The sequence below is a fragment of the Protopterus annectens genome, chromosome 1.part2 (genome assembly GCF_019279795.1).
Source record: "Protopterus annectens isolate FY-2018-M chromosome 1.part2, PAN1.0, whole genome shotgun sequence".
NCBI classification, from domain to species: Eukaryota; Metazoa; Chordata; order Ceratodontiformes; family Protopteridae; genus Protopterus; species Protopterus annectens.
Window position 1 is genome coordinate 168,582,631 of NC_056727.1, and position 26,859 is coordinate 168,609,489.

Here is a 26,859-nt window from a genome sequence, read left to right on the forward strand (position 1 = left end):
TGCTTAGGTTGTCTGCCAGCGTGTTTTCCTTGCCTGGCAAGTACTGTGCTTGTAGTTCCATTTGTAAGTCCATGGCCATGTTCCAAAGTGACATGGCCAGTCTGCATAGGGATAAGAATGTGTTCCTCCCTGCTTGTTTATGTACCACATAACTGTGGTGTTGTCTGTTCTTATCAATAGCTGACCTGGTTGTAGAAGGTTCTTGAAAGCTGTAATAGCATTTATCACTGCTAGCATTTCTTTTTGATTGATGTGAAGGTGCTTTTCTTTTTGGATCCATTTGCCCTGAATGCACCGGTCTGTCATGTGCGCCCCCCAGGCGTAGTCCGAGGCATCTGTTGTGATGACTTGATTTGCTTGAGGCTTGCTGAATGGAAGACCTGTGTTTGTTTGGCATGCTTGAGCCCATCACAGGAATTCCTTTTGCAGACATGGAATTAGTGGTATTATTGTTTCCAGACTGTGGCTGTGTTGAGACCATATGTTTTTTAGGTACCATTGTATTTTTCTCATATGCAGCTTTGCACATGGGATTAGTAAGATGCAAGATGCCATGAATCCCAGAGCCTGCAGGATTTTCCTTGCAGTCAGCCTGGTGCAATTTGTCAGTGTTCTGAAATATTGAATTAGTTGCCCCTGCTTCTCTGGCGTGAGGTAGACCATCTGGGTGTTTGTGTCCAAATTGGCACCCAGGAAAATTATCTTCTGAGAGGGTTTTAGTCTTGATTTCTCTTTGTTGACTGTGTATCCTAGAGAGTTTAATAACATTATTACATAAGACAGATGTTTCAGAAGAATGTGCTTGCTGTCCGCTTGGATCAGGCAGTCGTCCAAATAAGGGTATATTTGTATCCCTTGAAGTCTGCAGTAGGCAATTACTGATGCCAGGCATTTCGTGAATACTCTGGGTGCAGTAGATAAACCAAAGGGCAATGCAGAGAATTGATAATGGGTTGAACCTGCAAGAAATCTGAGGTATCTTCTGCAATTCTGTCTGATTGGGACATGCAGGTATGCCTCCTTGAGGTCCAATTTTACCAGCCAAGACTCCTTGCCCAGCATGGGAAGAAGTTGCTGTAGAGTGAGCATCTTGAATTTTGTATGAGTAGGAATGTGTTTAGGATGGAAAGATCCAAAATAGGTCTCCAATCTTTTCCCTTCCTTGGCACCAGAAATAGCCTGGAATAAAAACCTTGACCTTGTTTGTGTGTAGGTACCTCTTGAATAGCTTTCATGTTTATAAGATCTGAAATTTGCTTTTGTGCCTCTGCCCTTTGATTGTGTGGCAGGTTTGGCATGCCTTTCATTTTGGAAGGGTATGAAAATGGAATTTGTAGCCTCTGTTTATAATGTTCAGGATCCATTTGTCCTTTGTGACAATAGTCCTAATTTTTGAGAATAGTGCCAGCTTTCCTCCTAAGGGGGCTGCCATTTGAAACCTGGTTGGCATGCAAAGGGGAAAGTCATTGGTTTTGCTTTCTGAAAGATTGCGAGTTGCCCTCACCACCTCTTTGTGTAGGAGCTTGCCATTGTCTGCCTCTGTACGAGCCTTGTGTTTGTCCTCTGCCCCTCGGGCGCCTGTATCTGCCTCTTTGGGGTCTGTCTGTGGCAGGAAAGGACCAGTTTTTGGAAGGCCAATTTCTACTAAAGCGTGGGGGTTGAACCTGCAGAAATTCTTTCACAGTTTGCATTGATTTAGCATTTTCCTCCATTTTCCGTAATACTTCCTCAGCATTTGCCCCAAATAGTACATCCTTTTGAAGAGGGGCGCCTAGTAATTTAGCTTTGACATGATCAGGCAAGGCTTGTTCCTTGAGCCAGGCATGCCTGTGTATGACTGAGCCTGTTACAGCAGCTCTACATGAGGCCTCTAGCGCATCAAAACCACATTGTAAGGTATGTTTACCCACTTGTTCTGCACTATGCATCAAATCCTGCAACTCCTTCATGTCTGGTTGTTCAGGTTGTGACATTTTACTTTTCAATTGAGATAACAGAAACTGTTGGTATTTTAGCATATGAAACTGACAGTTTAAGGCCCTCATGGATAAGGTAGCCGAGGTATATACCTTTTTTCCCCACCTTTCTAAGGATCTGAATCTCTCGAAGGGAATGGGTGTTTGGCAATGGAGGCCTTAACTCCCTTGGGCCCCTGTGAGATGGTTTCTAGGTCAGCAGCATGGCTTTTGTATAGAAATTGGTGTGAGTCAGGAACCCTGTAGTACCTGTCAGGCTTAACTGGAGCTGGAGGAAGAGAGTCCGGGTTAAGGCAGGCCTCCGAGTAAACATCATCTAGGATGTCCAGGACAGGAGGTATAGACAGAGGCCTGTGCTGGGGTAACAAAAGAAATTCCCTGAGCCTTTTCTTGGAATCTGAATAATCCTGGCCTTCCCAGTGGAAGTGTTCCCTTAAGGTATGCAGAGTTTCACCAAAAGAGTAATCCTCAGGGGGGGATACAGAAGGAATAGATTCCTCTGCATCAGAGTCTTCAAAAGGGGAGTAAGACTGTTCCTGATAATCAGAGTGCACTGAAATAATGGAGCCCTGATCAGAGGAGGGGGAATCTTCCTCCACTCTGGGTCTTTTGTCCGGAGGTGGCTGAGAACCTCTGATTAGAGTAATTAAATCCTCAGCCATTTTAAGCATCTGTTTCTTAGGCATGGGGCCTGGAGAATGGGCCCTGTGTAGCTGGTCTCTTAGAGTGCATGGTAGCTTTAGACTTGGTGAAAGCCTTGATGGAGAAAGAAGAGGAAGGTCTGAAGACACCTTGAGTGGAGGTGGACCTGTCCACATACTGTGTTTCAACACCAAGCATGGCTTTGGTATCTGTAGTCAGGGTGTGGGCCGAGGAGCCTGCGACCTCGGGTACAGGAGACACCGCCAAAGATGTGTCGTCAGTAATCAGGGGCTGCGTAGGCACCTCGCTGAGAACGGGACCACATGTAGTCGGCTTTGGCGTGGTGTCGGTAGAGGCCGTGGACCTCGAGTGTCGGTCCTTGTCTTTGCGTTTTTTAGACAAAACCGGAGTCGGAGTATCCGACGACATAGTATAGTTAAATGCTTTCCCAAAATAATGCTGGGTGAACTCCGCCCGACGCTTAATAGTGCGTTTGTTGAATGTAGCACAAAAGCGACAGACCGAGACGTTGTGGTCTGGGCCTAAACAAGGTATACAGAGGGAATGGAAATCCTTATGCGGTATTTGCTTCCCACAAGAAATACAATTATTAACTTTGTCTGACATCGGTCTGAGGCAAGAAAAAGTTTCCCCAACGGGGTACTTAGCTTTTAAGAAGACTTCGGTTCCAAATTTTTTGTAATCTCAGGAGCTGGCCGACCTGCACTTGCGAACTGCTTCTGCTTCGGGCACCGTGCGGCAAGAAAGACTGAAGAAAATGGCGTCGGCTGGTTCTTTTATACCCCTGTCGCACTGACGTCAGGGAAGAAGTGACGACAACCGACGCCGGACCTAGACTTTGGAATTCGGCTGGCCGAGGACCCGCCTGACGGGTTATGACTGCAGCTGTATGCACGATGAACATCATGCATTTCTTTATAATTTCATCTCAGTCACTGTAATCTTAATACATACCAACCAGAGGTCATAAGACCTTTTGAATAACTGTGATGTATATAATGCTAACTGTGAGTTCAATATAAGAAACTGTTTATTACAGAAGTAGCTTTAAAAGTTGTAGCATCTCTCCATGTCAAGCAGAGTACCTTGTTAATCCTATTTAAGCACAACCTGGATAACTGGATGGGGAACAGGAAATAGACCACTGGGATTCCACCTGTGTCCCTGCTGGATAGTAACATCAGATGCTGACTTGTAGGAACATGGGCTAAATTCTTAGCTAGGCTTGCAAGGGCCTCAGGGCCAATAGCCTAGTAAGTTCCTATGATCCTATGATTATAAGTATGTTACACATAAAAAGCTCCTGGCATGGGTATTGACCTTATGACATACTTGAAGAAACCATTAGTAAAACTGGCCATAATGATGTATTTAAATGTTTACATATATATATATATATATATATATATATATATATATATATATGTGTGTGTGTGTGTGTGTGTGTGTATATATATATATATATATATATATATATATATATATATATATATATATATATATGTAAATGGTATGAAGACACCCACTAGAGAACTGTATTGTAATGAAGTGTAAATAAGATAAAATATCAATGCAGTCACCACGGCCAGGGTACAGATTCCAATTTAAAAGAACAGATATGCTCTTTTGGATCCTTGAACCAACCCTTCACCAGATCTGATAAAATATCGGTTTAAAGATCCAAAAGTGCTTATCTGTTGTTTTAGTAGTGTTTTTACAAGTAGTTCTATTAAAATTTACTTGGATTTTATCACATTGTTTTTACTGAAATCTGTACTCTGGCCATGGTAACTGCATTGATATTTTATGTTTAGTCCATATATATGTTTAGTCCATATATTAATGTTGTGTGTTGTTTTGTGTAAGTTATATAATATTTGAGTATAAAAAGGTTTTAAAAATGCATTAAAATGGATTTATATTTTAGAAATGAGGTAATTGAATAGTAGGGCAATGTAAGGAAGATGTCGCTTTAAATTGAATGGCTCATCAGCTAGTTAATTGTTTAATTACATTAATTAAGCACAGTGCATAGCTATATAAACTGAATTAATTATGTTAGAAATAGAATCTGATGAAGCGTACAGTTGCTACGCGAAAGCGCTCATTTCTCCTGGTTTTGTTCATGGAATAAAGAAGAATTTTTCGCATTATTTGGACATTGTGAGTACTTACTGTCACCTCCATGGTGGATACACTTGTGTTTTTGCTGCTATTTCTCGTTCTATTTTGACAAGTGTTTCAGCGTTGGTGTGAGCAGTTTATTTGACTGTTATTTTTGTTCTAACGTAACTGCCTCACCACACGGAATGACAAATATATCAGTAGAGTTAGACTATAATCCGGAATCGAGGGGAGTAAACGATAGATGGCTGAACATTACTAAAAATCAAACCAACCCTTTATTGACTCTAGACTTAGCAATGCCTAACTCTAGAAATGCTAACACTGACATTGCTGACATTGAACGATTTAACATCTCAATTAAACAACTGGAAAATGATTTGTATAAAATGCAGAGATATGTATGGCAACGCAAACACTTAGAAGCGTGTATACATTTCAATATAGCCCCAGAGGCATGAGAGTCTTATGCATGCCCACATATGGGGAAAGTCAACCGGAATTACTCAGGAAATGGCAAGAGATCAACTTAGATACAAGTCGCAAGTACATGCAACTTGTAATAGACCATTTTTTGCTGTTAGAACAAGAACTGTTAATAAATGCAACTAAATTAAATAAAGAAATACGGCAATCTTTCAATGCTGAACCTTGCATTAAGAGACTGGAGGATTTGTATGTACAAATTGAGTCGTACAGCAACAAATTACAATTAACAAAACATCGCAAATTACAATGAGATCATCGCGATTTTTTGGAAGGGAATGTGTTTGTTTGGCCACGCAGTGTGAATGACAACGTTAGAACCAGAAGTGGAGAGAGGACGACGAATCAATCAGACACTACACTCACCATTAATGAAGGCATGCCTTGCCTTCCTGTATCCACGGGAAATAATTAGCTAATTAATACTCCTGATAATGCTTTTGTTACCCCACCAGATACTTTAGAATGAGTGGCAACAGTGACATCTGCTTCCACTCCTTTACCGAACCAGGAAGCAGATAGAAATAAAACAGGCTTTGAAAATAGTGGGGCAATACCGAAATACACACTACTTCTGCAGCTTTTTTACCATATTCATTAAGAAAACCCATACTACAAAGAGACCGATCCAGGAGTTGGGACAGGAGAAAGCGGAAGTTCTCAGGGGAGAACATGCCACAGAGACACCGCCAGAGACAGTAACTAACTTGTTTTTTAATTTATCTGCATTCATGTTGTCTGAAACTGACATTAGCCTTTTAAACAGAGGCTTGACATTTATACCATCGCAAGAAAGAAAGCTACAAAATATATTAATTGATTTAACAACTTTTGGTCATATGTTAGCTTTAAAACTGCTTTTTTATGATAAAAAGACGAGTGACTCAGGCGAAAGTGATGAATTTTTATGCTTTAAGCGAAAAAGCACTTATTCACCCCCCTTACCTACTCATATAGAATGTTTTATTAAATTATGTGAACATAGTTTTTATAAATACTTTTTTGATGGAAAAAGAAAATGTTTGTTCTTTAATATGAACACTGAAGAGAGATTGTCCTTAAAGAAGTTAATTAATGAGTCCTCGATAACAATTAGACCTGCAGACAAAGGAGGTGGCTTAGTAATATTTAATACTGAAGACTACATTTCATTAATGACACAAATGCTAGAAGATACAGATACTTATACAATGATTACAGTTGAAAAGTTTTTTAATATTGTGAAACGAATAAATGATGAGTTACATGACCTATTAATGTGCTATCAGATAAATAAGGAATTGTATGATTTTTTTGTTATTGAACATCCCCAAATACCAATTATAAAAGCTTTACCCAAAATGCACAAAGACATACTTCCACCACCAATTAGACCTATTGTAGATGGTGATGGATGGATTACACAGAATATATCCATCTACTTGGAAAAAACCCTGAGACCTATAGTGAATAAAATCCCCACATTTCTGAGGGATACTTATCAGCTGTTAGACATAATAGATCATCTTGAAGTTGATTTACAACAAGGTACCCATTTATTGGTGACACTAGATGTACAAAATTTGTTCACGTGCATCCCAAATGAACAAGGTATACAAGCCATAAGAGAATTATTACAATTTTATCCTGAGATTAGTCGGAATAAAGAAATATTAATCTGCCAATTATTAGAACTTGTTCTTTCCAACAATGCCTTTTCTTTTTTAGGGCAATTATATTTACAAAAGTGGGGTGTTGCAATGGGCACACCCTGCGCAAATACATATGCTAATTTAGTGGTCAATCACTGGGAGAGAGAACATTTATTTACAAATGAATTATATAAAAAGATTCTATTATATACCAGATTTGTAGATGATATATTAATTGTGTGGGAGGGCACAGTGGAAGAATTTGAGAGGTTTTTATGTTATTTAGAAAGTACATCTAGTTTTTTAAAATTTACTATGGAAGCCTCTTATATAGAAGTTAACTTCCTGGATGTGAATTTAAGAATTAAAAATGGTAAAATTAGTTCCACGTTACATAGAAAGAAGTGTTGGAAGAATACACTTCTCAGTTACGATAGTATGCATCCGAGACATGTATTTAAGGGTATTTTAAAAAGCCAATTTGTTAGGTTGGATAGAATTTGTAAAGAAAACTCGGATTTTGTATTACAGGCTGATAAGATGGAAGATTTATTTATACAGAGGGGTTATAATAAGGTAATGGTGAAAGAAGCTAGAAATCAAGTAAAGAAAGCTATAGGAACATCAAATGAATTAGAGATAGTAAGAGTGAGCTCTATTCAAAATAAGAGACAAACTTTGAGATATGATGAGAAAATACACTTCGTTACAACATATACCAATGACAATGAAATAATTAGAGATATCATTAGTAGTCATTGGCAAATATTAACTGTAGATAGTAAGACATTAGAACTAGTAGGTCATATTCCTAGCTTCACTTATCGAAACAGCAAGAATTTGAAGAGATTGCTATGTACTACACATAGTAGAAAGGAAACAATTGTAACCCATATTAGAACAAAATTTGGAACATTTCCTTGCAATAATTGCAATATGTGCAAATACATTATAGGGATACAGACTTTTACTCATCATGTTTTGAATTATTCCTTCACTCCTAGGTTTTTTGCATCTTGTGATACATGTAATATTATTTATTTGGCCACCTGTGAATGTTGTTCTGCGTTTTATATAGGACTCACAAAAAGAGAATTAAAGAAAAGAATATACAATCATGTATACGACATCAAAAAGAGTAATGAACTTAATGCATTAGCAAAGCACATAATTAAATATAATGGTCATCATTTTAAATTTAGAGTTTTACAAATTGTGAATAAAAATGAAAGAGGGGGTGATTTTGTGAATGCATTAGAACAGAGGGAATTAGAATGGATATTAAGGATGAGAGCATATTACCCCCCGGGACTAAATCAATATGTCCCTTTGAAACCTGTTTTAAAATATCGTAAATAATGCAGTTTTTATCATATGTATTTTTTATATTTTTTATATATTTATATGGTTATATTTAATAGGCAGTATTTGACAGTTATTTATACACATATATACATATATATATTGAGTAGTTATATACACATTTGTACCAAGCACTTTAATATGCATCATCTAATAGTTTAGACAATATGTGGTTTTATCTAGCTTATTAATTTTATACTAGTTTAGAATGATGTTAGGTAATTTTAAGTTTAATATATATTGAAATGTTTATAAGACATTAGTTATATTTATATACATATATATATATATATATATATATATATATATATATGTGTGTGTGTTTAGTCCATATATTAATGTTGTGTGTTGTTTTGTGTAAGTTATATAATATTTGAGTTTAAAAAGGTTTTAAAAATGCATTAAAATGGATTTATATTTTAGAAATGAGGTAATTGAATAGTAGGGCAATGTAAGGAAGATGTCGCTTTAAACTGAATGGCTCATCAGCTAGTTAATTGTTTAATTACATTAATTAAGCACAGTGCATAGCTATATAAACTGAATTAATTATGTTAGAAATAGAATCTGAGGAAGCGTACAGTTGCTACGCAAAAGCGCTCATTTCTCCTGGTTTTGTTCATGGAATAAAGAAGAATTTTTCGCATTATTTTGACTTTGTGAGTACTTACTGTCATCTCCGTGGTGGATACACTTGTGTTTTTGCTGCTATCTCTCGTTCTATTTTGACAAGTGTTTCAGCGTTGGTGTGAGCAGTTTATTTGACTGTTTTATATATATATATATATATATATATATATATATATATATATATACACATGTGTGTGTGTGTGTGTGTGTGTGTGTGTGTATATATATATATATATATATATATATATATATATATATATATATATCTATATATGTAAATGGTATGAAGACACCCACTAGAGAACTGTATTGTAATGAAGTGTAAATAAGATAAAATATCAATGCAGTCACCACGGCCAGGGTACAGATTCCAATTTAAAAGAACAGATATGCTCTTTTGGATCCTTGAACCAATCCTTCACCAGATCTGATAAAAGATCGGTTTAAAGATCCAAAAGTGCTTATCTGTTGTTTTAGTAGTGTTTTTACAAGTAGTTCTATTAAAATTTACTTGGATTTTATCACATTGTTTTTACTGAAATCTGTACTCTGGCCATGGTAACTGCATTGATATTTTATTTTATGTGTGTGTGTGTGTGTGTGTGTGTGTATATATATATATATATATATATATATATATATATATATATATATATATGTGTGTGTGTGTGTGTGTATATATATATATATATGTGTGTGTGTGTGTGTGTGTGTGTGTGTATGTGCTTGGGAGCTTGGGACAGTATTACAGGTGCTGCTTTAAGCAGAAAAAGTACAGCAAATTTCTTTAAAAAGTTTTTTTTTTTATTTAGATGCTTCTGATGCTTTTAAATATATTATTTGCTGTTATAGTGATCATTTTTGTCTGTTGTGCATTACTAGATTAAGTGGTCAATGCTGTCATTTCACAGTGCTAGTGAGAGGCCATCATCAATCAGTGCTACTATAGTGGTGGTTGGTGGGATTTCTTTCAATTTTCTGAGATGGAGAAGTTGATCCATATCTAGCATGTCCTATGAATTGTTCTTCTGGAAGGCAAACCACCCTCTTCCAAGAATTATGACTCCTCTGTCTATGTTCTGCACTTGTGCTGTGTGTCAGGGCCTTCAGATCTTAAACTTATTGCTTGTTAGCATAGTGGCTCCACTGCCTGTTTCCCACCCAACTCTCTTTCGGGCAGCTAAAACATTCTTTCCCCATATGCTGTGACACAAGACACCAAGAAGAGCTAGCATTTATTCAGCTATCAGGACTTTTTTTTTTCCACATATGGCCCAAACCCCATAGTAGCACACCTAGGGCTCAGCATACACTGGGAGCCAGTGAGGGTATATTACTTACTAATGCAGTTTCATAGCTTATCAGGACAGCTGTGCCCTCTTGAAGCCAGTGCTCCCAAGGGCTTTTTGTAGTCCACTGTAGATCCAGTCATGGGATACTGGTACCCTGGTTATTCACTTCCATCATTCCCTAAGGAGAGGTAAGCTTGCAGTGCCATGTCACTTCTCTCCTCACCCATACCAGCAAGTGTCCAGGTGGCTAATCAAACTCTAGTGACACGGCTCACAGTCAGGGCTTTATGCTTCTGAGGCAATGGCTCTGACTGCCTGGAGAGTCTTAAAACAGTTTCTTCTTCTTTCACTCTTTTTGTTTAGCAGAGGAGTTTATGTCTCTAGGATGGAGCGGAAAGCTTACTCAGCTGCTTTCCTTTTTTAAATTGCATTCAAGAATGGTAGCTGTGATAATAATCGTCCTCATTCCAAGTTGCTGTTTGCAATAACTACTGCTTTTAGTAACCTAGATGCTCCAGTCTTTCCATGGCCAGGAATAGTCTCTGACAGACTTCTGCTGGTTATGCTTTCTGTCACAATGTTTGTTTTTTATGTCTTTTTTAAAGTGTTTATTGGGAACATTTGCTGATTAGCAGATGTTTACAGAGCATGCCCAAGTACAAAGCAGTCACATATATAGAACCTCAAGTCTCCACTAAAAATAGGCCACAATGTAGTCAGACTGCCAGGTCATGTAAAATGAATGAACCATGGAATCTGAATCAAAAGAATTCTAATTCTGATAACTTGTAAAGGTTAACTTTGACTTTCTGGCTTTAAATTGTGAAGTACTGTTTTGAAGCACACATAAGCAGAGGACATTCTCCAATGTGGTGATAATCACAAGAGTTTCAAGAAAGTTGTGAACCCCACTATTTGTAGGCATGTTGACCCCCACAGAGGTAAAGTAAACCAATGTTATACTCTATACTTGGCCCTTGCCAGCAAGGAAGTGGTTATAGAAGTAGTGTTTTATAATCCACTGGGTAACTGCAATCATACTAATACTGATGACAGTGCCTGAACATGGAACACATTGTCTAAAGAATTGTAGTCTCAAATAAGTTCAAGAAAACTCCTGAATTTGGGAATTACAAAAATGATGGTGGGGTGCCATAGCCATTACATGTGTCGTGGTCATGATTGTATCTGTGCTTCTGTAGCTATTTGATGGCATGCCATTGGTGACTTTGTGGTGTATTAGTGCATAACAGTTCAATTTGTGAGCACTAACCCAGTTTCTTCTGTCAGAGATGTAGTGTAACAAAACATTATATCACAGTATAGTTGTCACTACAGGAGTTGTGGCCAAGAACAGATGTGTCTAATTTCAGGCTTGTAATTTTATCCACTTGCCTAACAAGTAAAAAAAGTAGTATCTATATGAAGTGGAATTAGAAAAGGTGAGGAAATGTAAGGACATTGTTAAGGTGGACTTCCATAACATTTTAATGGTTGTACCAAGAATTGGTGGAGGAAATGTGGTAGGAAGAGGCAGCTACATCTGTGAAAGAAAGTTCTTCAAGATGGTAGATACAAGCATCCTGTAGGGTGGCAGAAGGCTAGGCATCAATGAAGATAACTGCCTCAGGACGCTGGGAAAAAAGGCAAAGGCTGAATGTGCTGTTCAGGAGGACAGGGCAGATGTTTGCATTGAAAGTAGCAGACACTGTATTGTTTGTATGCTGTGTGGAGTGTATTCAAACCTTATCATACTCTTAGCTTTTGGAAGTAGACAAAATTAATATGAGTAAGCTGTAAAAGAATTCCTATTTAACATGTTCTTATCTTGGTTTTCACAAAAAAAGCAAGGGATCATGGTAATATAAAAGGAAGGAATTCCTTGAAAATATATAGTGATCAGAGAAGATGCTGAAAATGAGCTGTGAATGACACTGGGGCATATTTATCCCCATCAGTACTCGGTCAATTAATTGACTGCGGTGGTGGTGCTGTGGTAGCGTTGTCGCCTCACAGTAAAATGTCCTGTTCGATTCTCATCTAGGGCGTCTTCTGTGTGGAGACATGCGTGAATGGGCGTAACTTCATTAAAGGTTGTGTGTCAGGGCTGGCAACTCGGCACGTAAAAATCTACTGCCAATCATTAGCGGACTGGAGTTCCGCTGCACGACCCCTAACCGGGAAAAGCCGAAAGACACAACAACAACAAGTACTTGGTCAATTGTCGGCAGTGATTGTAGATCCTGTTGCATGGTTGTTCCACATGATTTGATGGTCCTACAGAGGTACTGCTGCATAAAGTTTTCCCAGTGGTGCTTTGTACCTTGTCATGTTATGTATTCCAGGTGAACATAATGCCAGAATACACAGCATCGTCTTGACTTCTAGCGTGTTCCTGATAACTCATGAACATCTGTGTATTCATCTTCTGGAAGATGTGTTTTTCACCAAGTGTGCATACCTGGGGAGCTACACTGTGTTTTGAACAGTATCTTGAAGCCAGAATCATGCTGTTATGTGGTCAGATGCATGGAGCAGAGTATGTTGATGACTGTAATTGAATTTGACAGTTCTGTAGAAATGCCACAATATGCTGTGAACAAGAGTCAATGTCACTCATAATGCCTGCCTTCCATTTGGCAATGTGCTTTTTTGAAGTAACAGCATAAGCAGTCTGTATGGTACACATGTAAGGAAACCATTAATTCATAGTCCAATGATGCAATGTGGTAATGATACCAACTGTGATCTCTGTTAATTCTATTATGTTGTCTTGCAAGATTTCTTCATGTAGCAACATGTTTACTAACAAACAGAGATATAGCCTCACATCTCTCTGTGTTGAATGTGTCAAAGTTTTCTTGGCCAGTGGAATAGATGTTGCAGAAATATGCATGCATATGTCTTTATGTACCTTCTGGTGTCCTGTCTATGCTTATATGTGTTTAGTAACACATGCACCATATGAATATTACTGTGCATCTTCAGTGTAAAAACTGGTTTTGTCTCTGAGATTTATCATACCTCATCTGATGCTGTTGTTAAGATGCCTGTAAATATACTAAGCCATTGTCTCTGACGTAGGGTTCCCATACTCATGCATCACACCTCCTTCTCCATCTTCTTTTGTCGAGCAATTAGTTGAAGATATTCATTGTGGAGTCATGATGTCTGAATAATCAGTTTATCTCCTTAGCATGATACCTATTAACTAAGCTTGCCCATTCCAGTACCAAAAGCCAGGGTTATTGTTTTTCAGCAGACTTTACAACTTATGCACTTGTAGCTGCTAAGATAACTGAAATGTATCTTATTGCATAATTGATCTGTCTTTGACTTTAGAGAAACTCTTTTAATCTTTGCCTTTATGCAGTGTTGCTGCCATGGGCTGTTTTCTAAACTTGCTAGCTTGCCTGTACTTTGCTGTTACAGCTCAGTTGTTTTAAAACCAAATCTTTGCTCTTTGCTGTCAAGTGCTCTACCCTATTGTTGTGAATCCATTGCCCAATCTTTTGGTAAATATGAGTTGATTCTTGTGTATAATCCTGCAAAGTTTTGTCATCACATTTGCTTTTTTGACGTTCCTGTGTAAAATGACTTGATCCCTGCTGTAACTACTAAGTTTATATGATAATGGAAATACAGCATAGTCACAGTTACACAATGCATAACTTTCTGCCCAAGTTTTGTCAATCAACTAGGATTTTGATAAACTTTCACCGATGCTATTGGTGTCCATTAGTACAGATGATGTCTGTCTTGCTACTTGCTGGAAATGAGGTACTCAATGCACATTGATTTTCATGCAAAGTTACAGTTGCTGTGCAGTGCCATTTTCTCATCTCATTCTAATACTGAACATTTCTCTTTTTTTGTCTCTTTACAAATATGTGTAGAGGGGGATGCATGGGTATCTTTTTTTATTATGATAAGCATTTTCTTAAGTACACTTCTTATCTGAAGCTCTTCATTGGAAATGGACTTGAGAGATATTTTCCATGCATTTGATCAAGCTAATGCTTCATGTATGCAAACAACCAAGCTGAACTTGCAGAGATTACTTTCTCCTTATACTGTGATCTTCACAGGAATTGAGCTTGACTTTTTTCATGCACCAGCTGATGCACCATGCGTGCAAATAACCAAGCAGAAATTCCATAGGGTTCTTTCTCTTGATAGTGTGCACATTTTACAGAAAGGGTAAAGTCATATTCCATCAGCAAATGTGGATACAGACAGTAGATGGGCAGTAGGGTATGTCAAGTTGACATGTCATCACTCCTACTTTGTTACATTGTTTTGTTACTTTGACATCTGCCCTTGTGCTGGAACTTACGATGTCAGTGCAGTGTGCTTGGAGTAACAACCATGGTCATTCTGAGCCATTGAAGTATTATATTTGTGAAGAGGTGGGCAAAGGCCCATAATTACTGGGCACAGTATGTGTATTTCTGCCCCTCATTATGTGGGTCTTGTATATGAAAGATAGAATGGAGAAATGTTTTTAACTGTTTCTGTTAACTTATGTTTTTTTTTAACATCTATCATTGCATATATAGTGATGCACTTGTCACATGAATAGTATTTCAGTCACTGGATAGCATACTTTTCACTTTCTGTGATATGTTATTGCGGTTGTGTATGCGAAAGTGATTTGGTACTGCAGTGTATGATGTAGACTGTGTATTTGTATGTGTATTCATGACTGTGATATGTAAAAGTTACATGCAGAGAATGTGTGTGTGTGTGTGTGTGTGTGTGTGTGTGTGTGTGTGTGTGTGTGTGTGTGTGTGTGTGTGTGTGTGTGTGTGTGTGTGTGTGTGTGTATACGCGGTACTGGAGAAATTTTCTCCTTTTGGTGCCGTGTGTGTGTGTGTGTGTGTGTGTGTGTGTGTGTGTGTGTGTGTGTGTGTGTGTGTGTGTGTGTGTGTGTGTGTGTGTTTTTATCTTTTTTATGTGTGAGGATGCTGTAAGTGGAATGAGTTAAATGTTGTTAATTTGCATGGTAACTGTTGTATTGTGATGGTATGTTCTGACTTTTTGGTGCTTGGTTTGGCTGTTAAAGAGGTGTATACAAGCTGTTTCTTGGGTGATAATATGTGTAGTACTCCTAAGGGAAAAAAATTCAGCACACTGCACTTAAACTGCTACATGATAAACTGGAAATTGTTTCAAAATGACTACGGTATAAAACTTATTGGTGGAGGTAGTCACATTTATCTAGCTTCTGGAGGAAATGTATGAAATTTTGGATATCAATGAATAGAAAAGCTTGTGGCAGTGTCACTGAAAAACACTATTTTGACATGGTGCAAGAAAAGTATGTATATTATTTGAAACAGTGATAGTAGGCACTGCACTGCATGAATATAGTATGTATTAAGTTGCATACGTCAATAAATATGAGCACACCAAAGCAATAGTACTAACAAATATAAGGCAACATCACTGGCATGCCTGAGATGTAACAAGGCAGAGGGCTGCATTGCTATGTACAACTAGGAGCGGCCTTAGGTCAACTGGTGCCCTAGGCAAAAGGACTCCATGGTGCCCCCCACCACATCACCCGCTGCCCCCATCCTGGTCTACACCAAATAAATACTGGAAAAGTGCCCCTAGTAGAGCATCGCCCTAGGCAGACACCTAGTTGGCTTATGCCTAAGGCTGGCTATGTGTACAGCAAATATGATTATTTTTTTTCTTTTTAATGATCATAGTATTAAATTGCAGACATATCGAGGTCTGAGAGGTAACAAAATGAATTGAAATATGTGTGTGTTACAGGCATTGTTTCAAGAATATTTAGATATCTTTATATTACAGATTGATAAAAGCATTTTTGTAAGGTTATTTAATGTGAAAGTGCTACTCAGATGAGAGGAGTAAGGAAAGAGGTGAGGGAACACTTTTACTGACACACCAGGCAGACTGGAAACTAATCTGATTGATATGTATTGTCATGCAAAGCCGACTAATTAGCTGAACCTAGCAGGGTGGGAAATGTGATACTCCTGCTAGACGAGGGTTGGAATAGGGGAGGAGTAACTTGAGAAGGAATTGAAACAGATTAAAGCTGAATGTCTAAAAAAGCTCTGTTACCTCAGCAATGAGGTGGTAGCTGTGTAAGTTTTTTTTCACAGACTGCATAACACATTAGTAGGAAACACATTTGTAAGAGGCACTGCATGACAGTAAACAATACTGTTACTCAGGCCTCTCAAAATTAGCTGCTCTTCTCAGTTCTTTCTTTCTAAGTGAATGGAACTGTCATGTGACAGCCCATCCATGGGTACTGTAATCTCATAAACTGGCACTCACAGTGCATTATGAGGAAGATTTATCTTAAGAAGAAAACAAACTGTCATCAGGATGTCTGCACCCAGGAGAGCATTAAGAGTTTCAAACAGAATAAAATTAGTAGTGACTACTTCTATCTGGTACATCCAGGTTTGCAATGAGCTGAAGTTAAGGAAAAGTTAAAAAGTATATGTTTTTTTATTTTTTTCCTGCAGTGGTTCTTTAAGGAATTTATAACAATAAAAATAACCAGGGATTCTGTAGAGGAATTAGAGATATTTTGGAAATGTTATGAAAATTTGTATAAAGCAGAGAAATGTGGAAATCAAGAAAAAGCACCAATGGAAGTATTTATGGAAAACATAATTATGCCAAGGCTTGAGGTAAATGAGGCTTAACAACTAACAGTTAAGATAGGAGATGAGATACTTTATTTTATTTATTTATTTAACATTTGTTTACCGGGAAAGTCCGACTGGACACAGGTCCTTTTTCAGTGGGAGGCCCAGGGAGGAAAGCTCCAGTTAAGCAAAATTACAAGTTTGAGTTACAGTTACAGGTAATATAAGACTTATACAAAAACCTTAGTTGCAAGCATTATACGTCACAAACCATATTGACATAATTTTAGTCGCAAACATTACACATCACTTATAATCTACCCAATTATTGTCAGTAAAACATTATATAGCTCATTCAAATCCCACCTTCTTTTTAAATTTCATTCCTCCCCATATGTATTGTTCCCACAATCCTCATTTTTTCAATGTAATTTGTTCCTACCATTTTCTAAAGATCCCAATTCCAGTTCTTTGATCTCTATTACTATATTCACTACTTCTAGTACAGTTGGTTTAGACTTTGATTTCCATTTTCCAGTAATTGCTTTTTTGGCAGCCACCATAATTAAACTCAGAAAGGCTTTACTATTTCTAGGCAATTCCAATTCTGTATCATAGCTCAGAAAAGTCATTTCCCTTGATACACCAATTTACTCACCCAGTATCTCTAATAGAGTAGTCTGCATGGAATCTTTAAAGTCTGTCAACTGATTACACTCCCAGAACACATGTTCCCAGTTACCTCTTTCTTCCCCATCCCACCAGCAACACGCTGTCTACCTGATGAAAAATTCTCTGGAGTCTACATGAGATACAAAAATACCTATGTAAACATTTCCAAGCAAAAATCCTAAATCTTCTAGATTTTGTTGTATATTTGGGAGACATACATATATCCCCATTGTTTCTTTGTGAATTGCTTATCCAATCTGTCTTCCCAAACCTTTCTAATCTCCTCTGGTTGATTCTTATAGTTATCATGCAATATTTTATATGTTCTACTAATTATTCCTTTTTTTAACAGCAGCTTCTGCTCTGGATTCTACTAAAAACTCTAACAGTCCTGGCCTTTCATTTAGGACCCTCCCTATTTCTTTCTCTTTGCCTATTCTCTGATATCAATCCTTGATAGGGAAGGCAATCTCTAATCTGTAGCCCAAATAAATTCTTGGCGTCTTCCCCTTCTATTACCTTTCCCTCTGTAGTTATTTGTTCCCATTGCCTTAGTTCTTTGTAAATTTTCTCCAACAAATTCCAGACCCCTCTTGCCTATTGTCTGTATCCCTAATTTGCAGTCATCCCTATTGACAGGATCGCCTTTCTCCATTCCCATTTTGGCTTAATTCTTAGAATACTTTATGCTACTTTATGAATATAATATTCTATTCTCCTTGTTTCTTGAGCTTCCCCCATTTTATCAACATCCCCTTCTGCTTTGAAGTACAGCTTTCTGCTTGTGCTATGTATAGCCTTAACTGTGTAGCTCTGAAATGCCCCTTCAAATCAGGTAATCCCAATCTGCCTTGTTCTATTGGAAGAATCATCTTATTTAGTTATTTATTGATTTATCTTTATTTTATTTTACATTTGTTTACTGGGAAAGTCCAACTGGACGCAGGTCCTTTTTCAGTGGAAGCCTGGGGAGAAAAGCTCCACATTACAAACTAGAGATTTACAGATAGTCATTCATAACAAACAGTACAGTTCATACAGAGTTTTGCATAGCTAGATTATTACTTATAATAACACTAAAATTATATATTTACTAGCAAAATAAAGACTGATGCATCTTGTGATTAAAATTCATACATTGGGTCCTTCAATTGCATGCAATGCGTTTCAGGAGATCTCATTGAATATATGTTTTCCCATCAAAAGGGAGAATTTTTAAGTCCAATTATGGTAAGAGAATAATAGTTGATGAGTATGTAGGTACTTTGAAGATAATCTTATAGTTAGGACATTACTTTAGGGAAAACAGAGGAGTTGAGTGGGAAAAAAATGGTAAAAACTATTCAGGGCTGGTGCAGTAGGGGATTGAGAGAAGTTGAGTGGAAGGAATTAGTAAAAACAAACCACTTGATTCTTGTCATCTTCCCCTCCCAGATAAAATCCTTCAGCTCTTTATTAATTGCTATCCACAACTTCTCCTCTGGTTGATAAAAATATGCCTGACATGTATAAGACTAAAGGGACAAAAAAGAAAAACATTTTAACCGCTTGTATCTTACTATCCATATCCATATAACAGAGCTTCCAGTTTCTCAGTTCTTGTATTATCTTTTGTTTAGTTTCTTCCCACATATCCTTAGCTGCCACACCAGAAACATTTTTAATCTATACTCCTAAGTACTTCATTTTAGCATGTCCCCATAAATATTGATCTTACTGAACCACTTCATGTGTGGGTATATAATTTACAGCTATTGCCTTTGTTTTAGCTTCATTAATTTTGTATCACTAAAAGATTTGGAACTGTCTCAAAATATTCCACAACATTGAAATGTCCTTTTCTGCTTTGGTCAGGTATAAAACAATATCATCTGCAATTAGAGCCAGCTTTTCTTGACTATCATACCAGTTATATCCCTGAATTTATGAGTGCCTTTTTTTGTTTTTGCCATTGGTTCTAAATATAATGCAAATGACAAAGGGGAAAGAGGACACCCTGCCTGGTCCTTCTGCTCAAGCAGAAATTATCAGAGAGGAACCCCCCACTTCAATATTTTCCTTTGATCCCTCATATATCATCCTAATCAACCTTATAATTTTATCAGGGGATGCAAATGCTTCCATTGCCGTGCTCATAAAGTCCCAGCTTTCTCTGTCAAATGCTTTCTGCCCATCAAGACTCACCAAAAACAGTCACATTTTCTTACATTCTGCTTCCCTCTGGATACATTCATCCATATCTATCAATTCTGGCATCACGTTTGCCATTCTTTATCCATTACAGACATAAGTACTTTAAAATCATGGTTTAGTTTTGAAAAGGGCCTGTAAAAAGCTGGTTCTGATTGGTCTTTACCCTCTTTAAGTATTACAGCCACCACCACTTTCTTCCAGGATGTTGGTACTTCTCCTCCTCTTAAAATACTGTTAAAAAACTTTCCATATATATATCAGTTTTTCCTCTCCTAGCTTCCACACTTTTGCAGGAATACCAACTATTCCTGGAGACTTTCCTGTAGATTGGTTATACAACACCATTTTATCTCATCTCCTCCTATCCTAATTGATAGTAATTGAGCCTCATCAACCTCTAACCTTGGCATATTTAATTCTTCCATAAACATTTCCATTTGCACCCTTTCTTAATTTCCATATTTCTCTGCTTTATACAGACTTCCATAGAATTTCCAAAATATTTCTATTACCTTTACTGTCTCTCTTGTTATCTTCCTTGTTATAGGCTCACTATGTTTGGCAACAGCCTATTCTACTTTCTGTTGCTTGAGTGATTGTGCTAAAAGTTTTTGTGCTCTAGAATTATCAAAAAACAGTAGCTTAACAGCAATCTTTCTAAACTCATGTACATTATCAAGGTAATCCCTTATTTCTGTTTAGCATTCTGCAGTTGTTCCTCTTCTTGTTCTGTGAGACTCCCCCTATTCTGCAATACTTTTAACTTTTGTCCGTCCCTCTAATTCTTTTTACTTCTTAACCATATATCTCTTTATTTTATTTCCACCCTATTTTAAACTCCACTTTAATTTTATCCCAATCCCTAGTTATATGTTCAGAAAAAAAAAATCTTCTCTAATAGCTGCTGAATAATTTCCAATGTTCATTTCTTAAATTCCTTTCTTTTCAACAGACAGATGGGAAAGTGCCGATGTCTCATGTTTATTATATTATCCTGTGTTTTTTTATTTTAATTATTATTAGTGCATGATCTGAAATAGTTATTGGGTACTTATCAAGACTTTAAATTAAATGCACATGTTCCAGTGAAGTGTAAATTGTGTCTAGCCTAGCCCAGTTTTTGTATATTGGGGAAAAATATGTAAAGTCACTCTGAACTCTTAGTACTTAATTCATATCTTCCATGCCAAAGGTTTTCATACATTTCTTCAAACACCTACTCTCCTTTGTTACATTTTACCTTCTACTACCCCCAAACACATTCTTCACTGCTGCAAATCAAATTCCAGTCTCTACCCACAAGTAATATTCCTTGCTGAAAGCTGATTATTTCGCCCATAATTTTCTTAAGCTCCATTATAGCAATTTTAGGTGGAATATAAATACATGCCAGTGTAATCCTCCTCCCTTGCCAGTAGCCCTTAGTACTACAAATCTAAAATTATTATCTTTTTTTATCCTGTTCTATCACTATTGGAACTTCCCTTGCAATTAATGTAAGTACCCCTGTTTTTCTTTGTCCCAGGTATTCCACTGAATAAACATCCTGAAAACCTTTCTTTATCAAATTCATATGTTCAGTTCTTTCCAGGTGTGTCTGCTGTAGCATAGCTATTTGCAATGTCCATTTTATATAGTTTGCTACTGTTTCTTTTTTGTATTTATCTGTGAGACCATTGACATTTAAAGACATAACAGAAAGCATTGTGGTAAAAAAGTTATTATTCTCACCTTTTATGTGTAACACCTTTTTTATTAAGTGTCTAGTTCTAGCTTTCATGTTACATGTATACACTATTTGGCAGGTTGATCTTTTATACAGTTGTTTCTTGTCATATCCATTTCAGCCTGTCACATGTTACAAACCTTTTTGTTTTATTGAAAGCCTTCAAGCAAAAAACAAAACAAAACAAAAAAAACCCCTAAAAACTATTAACTTAATAATACACAAAACTACGTACATCTTCAAATATTAACATTTTACCCTTATAATAGGAACATGTGACCCAAACTGAAAGCCACACTCACAAACTTGGGATAACCTAAAAGAAAAGTTATCCATGCTAAGATGCATAGTAGAGCCTCTGCTTCTACTAAGTATTGTCTGGTTTTATCTTATCTTTATAGCTCCCCCAGATAAGAAAACACTTGAATGCTTTCAGAAAACTTTATTTCCTATCCATTTCTGTTTATGAGATTGTCTCCATGGAGACATGGGACCATATACAAAGTTGCTACGAAAAGCCTACATTTATTTGCTAGAAAAAAAGCTTCATAATATTCAGTGTTCTTTTTCATATACTTCCTTTCTCTTAAAACGTGTTACTAGATCAGGCTAAGGGACTAAATTTAGTCATTCCCCTTTGCAAGTACATCAATTTTTCTTTTGTCATGCTCTTTTGATCAAACTCTTTTTTTTTTTTTTTTTTCACATTGCAGTGCCTACACTTCTTAAAACTGAACAAGGAGAAAGAGAAGAAGGGAGAAAAAAACAGGAGCACCTATTTTCACCAGTATCCACATTACACTTAAAACAACTGAGAAAATGTTACTTTATGGCATGCAAAGAAAATCATGCACTATAAAAATATTACTTCTAAGAAAAAATATTTTACTTACAGTTAACTTTCTCCCTCCTCTTTCCCTCTCCTATGTATTTTTTTCCAAACATTAATGCCATGAAGTAGGGCATATGCTTTACAGTCCCTTACAAGTTTAACAAAGTCATAAAAGCCCTAATATTTCCAGATATTCTTGGTTTTCCATGTTTCACAAATATAATTATTGCTTTGTAATCCCACATTTCTCATTTTCCAAGTTATTGGCTTTATTTCTATTCATCAGCATCTCCCAAATCCTGTCTCTGCTTCATTTCTAACATACTCTCAATTCTTCTAGTCAACTCTTTTGTTTTTTTTCCTTCTCTCAAGCATTTTCTACTGAACCATTGGAAAATGTTTTGCTGGCACAATCTCTCTGTGGTCTTTCTCACAGGAATAAGAAGAAGCAGAATCTCCTTCTGTTTCACAGCTCACTTTTTGTAGGACAAACTTGTCTATTTCCTCCATAGCATGAGCTAAATCAAAAATTAGTTTGTCTATCCAAGAAAGAATATTTTCAAGATAGCTGGGCACAGCACTGTGAATCTCATGCGTGCTTCTTGACATTCCCTGAATAGTAAAATAAATTTACTCCTTTTCTGCCTGGTGTACAGTGAGTAATCATTCTCCCCAAACACTCTGCTGTTTGCCCCTTTTAGTACTTTGTCCTTTTGCTACAGTTTTGTCAGAATCAACTCCTTCTGCTGGTAGGATTGCATCTTTATTATTAAAGGTCTAGGTTGCTTTCTCATGGCCAGGTTTGGAACATACACACAATGTGCCCTTTCAATTAACAACTCCTGCTGTGGAATACCAGTCCAGTTGCTTATTTGTGCTTTCATAAAATTCATACAGTCCACTCCCTCCAGCTTCTCTGGTACAGTAGAAAATCTCAGGTTTCCCAATGTGCTCTATCCTCCAATTCTATTATTTTTTGAAACATCTCTTCTCAAGCAGTCTCATAGCCAGCCAACTTTTCCTTCACTTCGACCACTGACTTTTGCAGTTTTATCACCTCATCTGAATATCTGTTTAAAATGTCTTCCATTTTTCCAGCCTTTAATTTAAGTTGATATACTCCATCAGTGTTTTATTTTAATCATATTTGTGTGCAATTGTCTTATATTTTCCTTTAGGTTACTGGAAGTTATGTCTGGAACTTGCAGTGATTTTTCTTAGACAGTTGCAGTACTTTTCCCAGTCAGTGCTGTTTCCTCACCTTTTGTATCTGATTTTCTGCGAGGGTCCTCTGTATTTCTTTTTTCCTAGAATCCAGACAGTGCACTTACTAGCCAGTTACTGAAATTCACCCAGAAATATAAGTCCACTGGCTTTCTCTTCTGAGTTTCTGTTTTCACATGGGTAAAGCTGAAGTTAACCTGTTGATCAGTGTGCAGCCATCTTGGAAGCCACCACTGATGTTGAGTCTTGATCCAGAGAAAGCATTTGACAGATTAAGCTGGGATTTTATGAGTAGGGCAATAGAAGCATTTGCTGATATAATATGAAGGATAGCTAGGAGGATGTATGAAGGACTGGAGGCAAGAATTAAAGTGGGGGTTCTTCTCTGATAAGTAGTGTTTGAACAGAGGAACCAGACAAGGATGTCTTCTTTCACCCTTGTTATTTATTTTATATTTAGAGCTAATGGCAAAAAAATAAGGGACTCAGAAATTCAAGGATATAACTGGTATTGCAATCAAGAAAAGTCAACTTTATTTGCATATATTATTTTGTACCTGATAACTCAAGAAAAGGACATCTCAGTGTTGTGAAACATTTTGAGCCAATTTTGGGTCTTTTCAGAATATAAAATTAACAAAAGTAAAACAAAGACTATAGCAGTAAATTATGTACCTGCTCATGAATTGATTCAGCAATACCAATATTTAAGGGGACATGATAAGATGAAGTATTTCAGAGTACAGATTAAAAAGCCTTCTGTTATACCAGCTAAGGATATGTGGTAAGAGACTAAAGAAATGATAATATGAAAACTGAGAAACTGGAAGCTGTTGTTTATGGATATATATATATAGTAAGACTCAAGGAGTGAAAATATGTTTAGTTCCTTTAGTTTTATATACAACTCATGCATATTTTTATCAACCAGAGGAGACATAGCTAATAATAAAGAGTTGAAGGAATTTATCTGGGAAGGGAAGAGTCAAGTGGGATAAGATGATCCTTCCAATAGAACAAGATGGTTTAGTATTACTTGATTTGAAGGGATGTTTCTCAGCTATGCAGTTAAGGATCATATACATAACACAAGCAGAAGGTTATAATTCAGTATGTAAAGGGATGTTGATGAAGTTCGGGGGGTTCAAGAAATAAAGAGAAAGTGGGATTTTGGATGCAGATCCTTAAGGACAATAACAACCAAAAAGAATAAAGTAATATCCTAAGAACTAAGCCAACACAAGAATGGAGAAAGGAAATTTTGCCAAAAGAGATTACTGTAAGTGTGGGTACAGAAAATAGGCAGGAGGGGACTGGAATTTACTGGAGAAAACTGGCAAAGGAACCAGGGTATTAGCAGCAAATAACTGGAGAGGGAAAGGTAATAGAGTGGGATGAGGTCAGGATGATGTTTGGACTGTAGGCTAGAGGCTTCCTTCCCTATTTGGGATTGCCATCAGAACATAGGCAAAGTGGAAAGGATAGGGGAATCTTAAGTGAAAGACCAGCTCTTGTGAAGTTTTTCATTGACTTTAGAAAACTAGCTGCTGTTAAAAAGGGGATAACCAGCAGGGCATACAAAATATTGCATGATAACTGTGACATCCCTACTTTGGGCCAGTGATTAAGGAACCCCAGTTCCCACTACTGACACTGGTGGAGAACGTTTACAGATGAAAAAAAATAGACACATACACAGTATTTTCAGATGCAGTTCCCTGCAACAAGTACAATTTCCCTTAAGAGCACACAGGGAATGCAAACTCCAGTCCTGGGGCAGGGCTTTCTCTCCAGACCCCAAGCAAGACTCCCCACTGACACAGCTATAAAGGTGAATCCTTAGCCAGGTGTTCTAAGCCAAGTCCTCCATCACCCTCTCTGTGAAATCAGTGCTGTTACTGTCCCTGTTCAAAGTAACTGACACACACACACACACACTGTTGAGATTTGAATTCACACACACACACACACACACACACACACACACACACACACACACACACACACACACACACACACACACACACACACACACACACACACACACACACACACACACACACACATCTGGGAAAGGCTGGCACAGCTTACCTGCTTTGTTACCTCTACCCAGACTATAAGGTAGATACACTGCCACCAAAACACCCAAAGCCAGATACTTTAAGGCTGTTACAAAGGTACCCAATTACACTTATTAAAATTAATAGTTATACAAATGGTAGTGTTAACCAAGCAGCAAGACTTTCAGGAATGTGGAGCCACAGTACAACTAAATAAACGCATTTACTCTCAAAGGTTAAATATTTTCTAAAAGATCAGCCACAATAAAATACATAGATATATTTAATAATGAATAATAAAATAGAAAACATGAAAATACTGAATGTCTATTTACAATAAACACCAGAGTTTCAATTTACAGCAAATATAAACAACAACACAGATGGAAAGACTCAGACACAGAATAACAATATTTAGCTAATCTCGCTATATTTTCTAACTGACTGAAGAATTACTGTTCCCTAGTTACTTACTAAAGCAAGGCAAGATGAAGGTAGATGAGTGTCTCTTGTCAGGTCTAACAAAGTGCATCTGTCATATCTCCCACTAGTATTCAAATACAGTTTAAGTGCTGTCTACATAATGACATCACATCAGGTCACCTGACTCTGTGGTTCCCACACTACCCCCTCAATAGCAACTGAGCCAGAAACTGGCACAGAGCTGTCACAATGCACACATAGAACTTTGCTAAGGCTTAATACAGCATCTAGCAACTGTAAAACAATTGCAACACTTCCACCCATCCTGCAGAAACTAAGAAGCCATACTCTGGCACCTCAGGGTACCACTTAGTTTGCCACAGAGGACAATAGATCAAGATCCCAGGCCCATGTTTTCACAGACATTGCATTTCTGGCTGCATTCATACCTGTGAGATAAAATCCTTATGGCCTAAACCAAGTCATTTAATTTCAGGATATTTTTCTTAAGGTTAGGTGGGCTGAGCTTAACCCCTTCCCTTTCAGTATCCTCTGTTAAATTATATACATCTACTCAGCTACAACAATACAGTCTGATATACATATATTTATTTTCTGTCCAGCAGGACCCACTGTTAATACAGTTCTAACACAAGCAACTTTACAAATACGTTTAACATAAACATCTATACAAATCAGTTTGATATTCAAATGACATATAATTGTTTACAAAACTCCAGCTAGCTATGTTGGCATATGTTACACATGCACTGCCCTACTTCCCATAGCACAGCTGGTGCTACCTCACATCATCACAATAAGAATCAATCAGAGGTTAAAAATTATTGGGAAGAGAGATTGGAAATGTATAATTTACAAGAGAAAGACAGGACATATGTATGGCTCCCAAATTTATTTATTTATTTA

The 26,859-nt window shown here is 37.2% G+C and overlaps 1 protein-coding gene across 1 annotated transcript in view; it reads right to left on the bottom strand.

Annotated features, from left to right (window-relative positions):
* NENF (neudesin neurotrophic factor) overlaps positions 1–26,859 on the bottom strand; it is a 1,081,512-nt gene that overhangs the window by 919,042 nt on the left and 135,611 nt on the right. The window lies entirely within an intron of this gene.